The sequence below is a fragment of the Micromys minutus genome (assembly GCF_963924665.1).
Source record: "Micromys minutus genome assembly, chromosome: 9".
Taxonomy (NCBI): domain Eukaryota; kingdom Metazoa; phylum Chordata; class Mammalia; order Rodentia; family Muridae; genus Micromys; species Micromys minutus.
Window position 1 is genome coordinate 46,505,351 of NC_137978.1, and position 9,776 is coordinate 46,515,126.

Consider the following 9,776-nt stretch of genomic DNA (forward strand, 5'->3'; position numbering starts at 1 on the left):
CCTAGCCTTTTGTTTAAGACTGATTTTGTCAGGGGAGGAGGGATGGGACTGTGGGAAAGGGATAACATCTGCAATGTAAATGCAGAGATTATCCAATTTAAAAAAAATTGGAGGGGGCTGGAGAGATGGCTCAGTGGTTAAGAGCATTGGTTTGCTCTCCCTGAGGTCCTGAGTTCAATTCCCAGCAACCACATGGTGGCTCACAACCATCTGTAATGGGATCCGATGCCCTCTTCTGGTGTGTCTGAGGACAGCTACAATGTACTCATATAAATAAAAATGAATCTTTAAAAAATAAAAAAAAATTGGAGGACTAGAGAAATGGCTTAGCAGTTAAGAACACTGACTGCTCTTCCATATGTCCTAAGTTCAAATCCCAGCAACCACATTGTGGCTCACAATCATTTGTAATGAGATCTGATACCCTCTTCTGGTGTGTCTGAAGACAGTAACAGTTTACTTATATATAATAAAATCTTTTTAAAAGTTTTTGGGAGAATAAAAAAGATTGACGTTGTGCCTGGGAATATTTGATCTGTCACATATATAGATCGGACCATCAAAGCCAGAAGCAGATGGGGGTCATCCAGAAAGAATGACCATACAGAAATAGGGTGGAAGTCAGGTACCCAAACTTAGAGGACTTTATGCCTAAAGGAACCCTCAGTGGCCAACCTGAGTGGCTGGGAAGGTTGGGCTACTGGGCAGAGGGAAAAAGGAATTCCAGAGCAGACTGGAAGTTCATAAGAGGAGGTGATGCCAACAACACATCCTAGCTGCAAAAAAAAAAAAAAAAAGCCTCTGGAAGGGAAAGGGGGCAGCCTTGGGTTTCCGCTGAAGCTGGGGACTAAATGGAGTTGGATGGCAGTAAGTGCAGCTTGTGTGGAAAACACTGAGTAGTGACAACTGTAATTGTATGTATTATATTGTCGGAATGAAGGCAAAAAACAAAGCAAGGTAATAAGATGACTGGTGGCTTTCAGAGGAATGTGAAAGATCCCACACCCATTGAATCATTCTTCCTGTAACCAAATGCTCACAAAGGGTGGAAAAACACAATGTATTTCTATTCATAACTGACATATTTCCAGCCAACATTTTTCTATTACTTTTCCTCCTTTACCTACATGATTTATTATGCACACACAATTCTGAATTATACCTTTTTTAAAAGTTGACTAAATGCTATTTCTTTTTTTAAGATTTATTTATTATATATTTATTGTATATATTTTTATATATTATATATGTTTGTATATATTTACAATATATATTATATATTTATTTATTACACTGTAGCTGTCTTCAGACACCCCAGAAGTGGGCATCAGATCTCATTACAGATGGTTGTGAGCCATCATGTGGTTGCTGGGATTTGAACTCAGGACCTCTGGAAGAGCAGTCAGTGCTCTTAACCGCTAAGCCATCTCTCCAGCCCCTTAATGCTATTTCTTAGGAATTGAAGAAGTGCTAGTATATTCGGGCTTTGATTTGGTTTTGTGGTACTGAGCTCACACCCAGTGTCTGGTGCATGCTAAGAAAGTACTTCATGGGCTGGAGATGATTGAACTATACCCCTGCCCCACCCCCAGCCCTACACCAGCCCTCTCATCCCTACACAGGGACTCCATGGCCTTTGGAGGAATACTCCCCACTTGAGACATTCCTCCAGATCTTCAGCTGCCTCTTTCCCAGGCCTGAAAGGCCTTTCCTGTCCTCATGGACAGTCTCTTCCACATCTCTTAATCTTCTTACCCATTGTAATGGCTATTCCTGGTTGTCAACTTGACTATATCTGGAATAAACTACAATCCAGAATTGGAAGGCTCACCTTTGACACAGATCCTGAGGCTGGGAGACACAAGTTTCTGACCTAAATCTTGGCATGGAGATCTTGAGGCATTAGTGGCTATGATTCCCAGGACACTAAGTCAAGGGGATCTCTGAGTTCAAGGCCATCTGGGACAAAGGAAGTCCTAGATCCAGGTGAAACTCATTTCTAATCTGGGACACACCTTCTGCTGGAGACCTACATGACGACATTGGAAAAGATTTGCTCTTCACCTGCTTGCCTTGTGGGACTGAGCATCTGCTAGATCCTTGGACTTCTGTTCACAGCTGACCATTGTTGGGGAGTTGGACTACAGACTGTAAGTTATCATAACAAATTCCCTTGCTATGTAGAGACTACCCATAAGTTCTGTGAGTCTAGAGAACCCTGACTAACACACCCAAGCCCAACAGGGCTTCCTCCTGCCTGGACTTGCTCCCCCTTGTTCCCTCCACAATACATACTTTCTCCGTGAAGGCTCGGACAGGTTATATTAGTCTCAGAAGACTCCCTGGCACACAGAACTCTCAAAATCGTTTGTTGCTTAAGAACTACCACCCTTTCTGTCCCTCCCTCCCCACCTCCTATAACTTGTCCCTCCCTTCTGTATCACCCACACTCTGAGGAACCAGAAACCAGTAGCAGATGGGATGTGAGTCAGAAAAGAAGGCAGAATCAGAGAGGAAGCTCTGCCAACTGATTAAAGAAACAAAACAACAACAACAAAATACCCCTGAGACTAATGTAAATGAAGACAGGTTAGTCACGGCCTCGGCCACCTCAGCCCCATCTGAGGCGTCAGCACTAAAGGGAAAAGCTGGCTTGTGGCTTAGGAGGAAGGGTAAGAGACCCGCTGGCTCTGTGTTTATGAATCTCTGTCTCAACGTCAGCATCCCTACGTATAAAAAGGAGCTGAGATCAGGAGTACTGGCCCACACCTTTAATCCCAGCCTTCAGGAGGCAGAAGCAGGAGAATCTCTGTGAGTTCCAGGACAGCCAGGACTGCACAGAGAAACCTATCTCCAAAAGCAAAACCAAAACTGGCAGCGGGGGATGCCCCCTTGGAGCTGGATGTGTTGGCATAGATCTTTAATCCCAGCAGAGCTCTGTGCATTCTTGGTCAGTCTCATTTACAGGGTGAGCCTTTGTCCTCAAAACAAAACACCACCAACAAAAAAGACTGGCTTTCCTCTTAATATTCTGCCTACCCACAATGCCCAGTGCCCAGCTCAGAGTTTCCCCCACACCAGGTATTACCTGAGCCTGTGCCACACATGTAGTTTTGAACACTGGAGTATAAGATCCTTGAGCCCGTGACCACCTCCTAGCTCAGGGCAGGAATAGCAAAGCCCATTGCAAGTCCATATTCTTCCTCCCCATCTTCTGTTTTCCTTTGTTCCTTCACTCATTTCTTCCCTGGGACCAAGTCTCACTAAGCAACCCTAGCTAGTACTCACATTGCCTCCTGAGTGCTAGGATAAAGATATCTACCACTTCAGGACCATTGATGGAGCGTGCCTTTAATTCCAGCACTTGGGAGGAAGAGGTAGGCAGATCTCTGAGTTCAAGGCTAGCCTGGTCTAGAGTGAGTTCCAGGACCGCCAAGGCTAAACAGATACGCTGAGAAATCTTGTTTATAAAAACAAAAATAGGGCGCGGAGAACTCTGCAAAACAAGAGGCTGGGGATTGCGTTAGTGATAAACCAGTTCTCGGCGGAGCTTGGGGAAGGAAGTCTCTGTGGAGGTCTGAGGGAAAAACTCGCGCCAGGTAGACGCTGCGCCGTTGTCATGGGCAAGGGTAACCCTAACCGCGGGGCAAAATGTCGTGCAGACCTGCCGGGAGGAGCACAAGAAGCATCCCGACTGGTCGTCGGTCAACTTCGCCGAGTTTTCGAAGAAAAGTTCCGAGAGATGGAAGATCAAAAGTGAACACCCTTGCCAGTCTATTGGAGATACTGCAAAGAAACTGGGTGAGATGTGGTCTGAGCAGTCTGCCTAAAATAAACAACCATATGAGCAGAAGGCAGCTAAACTAAAGGAGAAGCACGGAAAGAATGTTGCACACCGTGCACCGTGCCAAGGGCAAAGGTGAGGTAGGAAAGAAGGGTCCCGGTAGGCCAAGAGGCTCAAAGAAGAAGAATGAACCAGAAGATGAGGAAGAGGAGGAGGAAGATGATGAAGATGAAGAGGAGGATGATGAGGATGAAGAATAAGTGGCTGTCCTAAAGTGGAGTATATGCTCAGGCAATTGTGCTAAGAATGTGAAGTTCAAGTGCAGCTCAACATTAGCTCCAGTATAAAAAAACTGTACAGATTTTTGTATAGCTGATGAGATTCTTTGTAGAGAAAATACTTTTAAAAAAGAGTTTGTAGCTTTTTCAGGAGCTACAACGTACAGTTAGATTTAAAGATTTTGATGTTGAATGTTTCTAAATATTTAATGGTTTCTTTAATTTCTTATAGTAGCAAAAAAAAAAACTTCATAGGAATTTGTATTACCAGTAAAAAGAATTTTTTTAGGATGTTGCGATTTTTTTTGTTTTTTGTTTTTAAAATTTGTAATAAAATAATGTATATTACTTGAAAAAATAAAAACAAAAACAAGACAAACAAAAAAGTGCCACCACACCTACACTGTATGTATACATAATCTTTAATGTATGTGTCTTTGTCTACACTTAAGTATACATCATTTATACCTGGTGCCAAGGAAACCAGAAGAGGTGGGAGTACTGGGTACGGGGAACTGAAAAAGTGCTCATAACTGCTGAGCCATCTCTCCAGCCCCACATCATTTTCTAAAGCTAACAGAGTCTGGGTGAAATGGTACATAAGCATTGGTACTATATATGGGTACATATACCACTGGTACAGTATATGGATCCATATATGACTAGTTGCTTCAAAGATTTTAATTATATTGATTTATTGAGGGGTACACCATGGCTAGCATATATAGGTCAGAAAACAAAGACAACTGGCAGAGGTTCATCCTCTCCTTCCACTATGTGGGTTCTGAGACTCTAACTCCTCATGAACTCACACATGTCACACACACCCACAGAAATAAATCCAAGCATTCATGAGACAGATCTCTGAGTTTAATGCCAGTCTTGGTCTACAAAGAGAGAAAAAGGGCCAGCCATAATGACTATGTAGTAAGTAAGACCCTGTCTCAAAAATAAAACAAAAAACTTTAAAAGGGATATAGACATATATGTGATGTACAAAACAAAATATGTAACTACAGATAGCCCCAGGGATGGGGAGCTGGAGAGATTGCTCAGAGGTTAAGTGCACTGACTGCTCTTCCAGAGGTCCTAAATTCAAATCCCAGCAACCACATGGTGGCTCACAACCATCTGTAATGGGATCTGAGGCCCTCTTCTGGTGACAGAAGACAGTGTATGAAGATATGAGGCAGTGTACTCATATACATAAAATAAGTAAATAAAGATTTTAAAAATCAGTTTCGGGCTGAAGAGATGACTCATTGGTTAAGATCACTGGCAACACTTCCAGAGTCTCAAATTCAATCCCAGGCACCTACAGGGTGGTTCATGGGTGAACTGATTAACTGTTAATCCCAGGGAAATCAGTGCCCACAAGCCAAAAAAAAAAAAAAAAAAAAAAAAATACTGGGCTGGAGAGACAGTTTAGAGGTGAAAGAGCACTTGCTTGGCTACTTAAAGAACACCTCCCAGAACCCACACAAGGAAACAGACCCTTAAATCAGAGGACCTTGTATCCTTTTAGTCCCATCACAGATACGATGGTTTCTTTATGGGTGCCAAAAAGTCATGCGCGCCTAAAAACCGGAACCAATTGCTCAGAGTACTCCTTCACTTACTTTAACATTACCATAAATCACAATGCTTGCGACACGCGTTCCAATCCCAAACAAGTTTGAGAAAAGACCAAGTTAATGTTATGCAGAGAATGGGTCATTAGTGGTAATAGATACTAAACCTAGGGTATGTATACAGAGAGTACCAAAAATTAAATATGAAAGGAGAAAGCCTCTCAGACATCTTTTTCTTTCTACAAGAGCACAGGCGCCGGGACCAACGATCACCAGCTGCCCATATACCAAAAAATTATGCTTCCGAAATCTCTTGATGTCGATTCCGCACGCAGAGCAATCAAGTTGCCCTGCGTGTGCCACTCACGACAGAAGCCCTTTTTGCTCTAGCGTTTCTAGACGCACAGTGGCATTGCGGGTCCACCCCTCTTTGGATGAAGGTGAAAATAAAGTCTAACCAACTTTCACTTATATATTGCCGAAGCAAAGAACTCAATTCTTCTCAGGCTGAGGGAAAGCATTTACATAGAAAATTATTGTGTTCGATTTTTGTACAGAAGTAAAGAAAAAAAAAAAAAAATCCGTGAGTCAATATGCAAATCAGAGCAGTGCTTGCCGGGAAGGCTTTGGCGAGCGCGGAGGGAAAGGTGGCGCTGATGCAAAACAGCTGATCCCAGCTAGTGGTGGGATGCTGAGTGCTTGGAACCTTAAGGTAATTTACTAGGGATACACGGTTCCCCAACCTGTCAAATGTGTAATATAGTGAATTCTTAGCCTCCAGCTTGCACCTTGTGTTCTGTCATACTGGTTCTAGGAATTGAACTCAGGTCTCCTGACAGGGATACACAGGAGACTGTAAAAGCAGAAAGGAAATAAACACATCATCACCTAGATTCTAGGTAACGGGGAGGGATTTAAAAAAGATGACACATAAAATATCAAATAAAAAGAGGGAGAAAAAAAACGCGTGCCCTGTGCTCTTATGGCAGGACAATTTATTCTGTACTTCAGTGAAATCAGATAGTTTTTAAAAGTAAGCCAGGTGTGATGGCTCATGCTGTAATCCCTGCAGTCAGGAGGTTGACAAAGGAGCATTACAGCAAGTTATAGGCTAGGCTATAGTACTTGCTGAGTTCCATGTTGGCCTGGGCTACACAACACCCATTTCAACAAATACCGAAACCACTGGACCGAGATTATTGGCACATGTAATCCTACATGGGAGGCTGCTGCAGGAGGACTACAACTTCCAGGTCGGCCTGGGTTTCTTAAGGAGCCTGTATCAAAAGACAAAACACACCTCAGAAAAGAGTGATAGATTTTTCCTTTTACTTATTTCTGAGTCAGTGTGTTATGTGTGTGACTTAGGTCCTGAGTCAACTGATCACCATCTTGGGGTGTTCAGCCCAGCCTACTTGCAAAGGATCATCCCAGTTTGTTGAGCGTTTACATTCCCTCAAAGAGGTGGGTGGGGTGGTCAGAAAACTCACTCACCTGAATATCCACATGTTCTAGAGTGAACAACCTATCACATGCAATTCTTTTTTTTTTTTTTAAACTAATCAGGACAGATGCACTTCTAAGACACACAGCCTAAGAAGACCAAGGGAAACACATTCTTCTTAAAGATTTATTTATTATTTTATGTATTTGAGCACACTGTCAGCTGTCTTCAGACACAGCAGAAGGGGAATCAGATCTCCAGATGGTTGTGAGCCACCATGTGGTTGCTGGAAATTGAACTCAGGACCTCTGGAAGAGCAGTCGGTGCTCTTTACCACCAAGCAATTCTTAATTGTATGTGGTGTCCAGGAAAGGTTACAGCTCATAAACAAATAACAATGGGGGAAGGGGCTCTATCCTTGCTCTGCAGGAGAATCATTATCCATGCTAAATAATGCCTTTTACGGTGTGGCTTTTAGGGGTCAAATTAACCACACCCCTCTCCTAACCCCTCACTTGCTACGTAAATAACCAAAATAAACTAATTGCCTGCCCGGAGTGAACTTGGGTGGATTCACGCCTCAGGTTGCAGCTGGACTCTGGACTTTCAAAAGGAGGGTAGACTTGATGTCTCCTCCAGAGAAGGAGGTGTAATAAGTATGTCATCAGATAGCCCATGGTAGTGGTTATTGATTTGGAATGAACCACAATCCAGAGGTTGGGAGGCCCACCTGTGATCCTGACCTTGAGGTACAGAGGCTATGAATCCTAGGACACTAAGGCGAGGAGATCGCTGAGCATAAGGACATCTTGGATAAAGCAAGTCCCAGATCCAGATGTGATACACACCTTTAATCTGGGACACACTTTCTGCTGGAGACCTATATAAGGACATTGGAAAAAGGAAGATTTGCTCTTCACCTGCTTGCCTTGTTGGACTTCACCGCTGCTGCTGACCATTGTTAGGGGTTTGGACTAGCGCCTGTTAGTCATCAACAAATACCTTATTAGATAGAGACTACCCATAAGTTCTTTGACTCTAGAGAACCCTGACTAATACAGAAGTATTGTATTAGTTTTGTGTCAACTTGACACAGGCTAGAGATATCACAGAGAAAAGAATCTCAGTTGAGGAAATGTCTCCATGAGACATAAGGCATTTTCTCAACTAGTGATCAAGGGGGGAGGGCCCAGTCCATTGTGGGTGGTGCCATCCCTAGGCTGGTAGTCTTGGGTTCTATAAGAAAGCAAGTTGAGCAAGCCAGGGGAAGCAAGCCAGTATGTGACATCCCTCCTTGGCCTCTGCATCAGCTCCTGTTTCCTGACCTGCTTGGGTTCCAGTCCTGACAGCGATATGGAAGTGTAAGCTAAATAAACCCTTTCCTCCCCAACTTGCTTCTTGGCCATGATGTTTTGTGCAGGAATAGAAACCCTGACTCAGACACCCAGGATTGAACTTCAGTGCCTGCTGCTTCAACCTCCAGAGTGCTTTGTTTTTAAGATTTTTTTTTTATGTATATGAGTACACTATAGCTGTCTTCGGACACACCAGAAGAGGACTTCAGATCCCATTACAGATGGTTGTGAGCCACCATGTGGTTGCTGGGAATTGAATTCAAGACTTCTGGAAGAGCAGTCAGCGCTCTTAACCGCTGAGCCATCTCTCCAGCCCCAGAGTGCTTTTTAAGATTAAAAAAAAAAAGTGCTTGTGTTAGCTCTATGTTGCCTATCTATAGGGCAGTCTACTCTGAATCCAGCCTCCAGTGATTGGTCAGAAGTCAAAGTCTGATGCTTTTCCTCAGTCACTTCCATTTTTTGAGACCAGGTCTCTCACCAACTGTCCTCAACTCACCTAGACTGACCGAGTTCCAGAGATCCCCCTGTGTTCAGCCCCCAGAGTCTACAGACAGTCTGGCCCAGCCTTTTTCTGAGGATGCTGCTGATGGAATGCAGATCCTTACGTTTGCACATTAAGTACTTTACTCACCCCCTATTGTTTTCACATTAAAAACGTGTAGAAGCATATGAATACTTTTGCAACAACAACAACAACAAAAAATAGACTGTTGGGCATTGCACTTTAATAATGCATGGAGTTCCCCGCCCTTTATAAAAAGGAAGCTACAAAAGGAAGGAGTCAGATAACAAGAAGAGGTGTAGCTGAAACTGGTGAGGCTTCAGTTGGTGCTCCCAACATCAATCAAGTGATCCTTTATATGTGTTCATTTGTCACCACACTCTTTATCTCACACATGCTCTTACTGTGGAGCACTGGCTAGCCTGAAGACCAGGCTAGCCTCCCACTCAAGAGATTTACCTGCCTCTGCCTCCTAATAGGGACCAATGGCTTGAGCCAAGATATTACCATCTCACTCCTCAGTTTCCATGTCTTTTCACTGCACACCGAGTAGAAGTCTCTCATCTCTTCCAGCTGTCCCTTCCTGTCACTCAACCAAGCTTCAGCCATGCTGGCTATCTGAGTATTAAGGAGCAATGGCTCAGGACCCTCCATCACTCACAGTTTTAACTTATTAATATTCTTACCTCTTGTGCACTTGCCTGTAAATTCTTAAGGACAAAGATGTTTGGTTGTTTGACTTCCCCTACAAGATATACCCAGCACATAAGAGACAAACAAACCCCAGAAACTGATTTGTCAGCCTCTAACGAGAACCATGATAGAAAAATAACGCTGGGGCT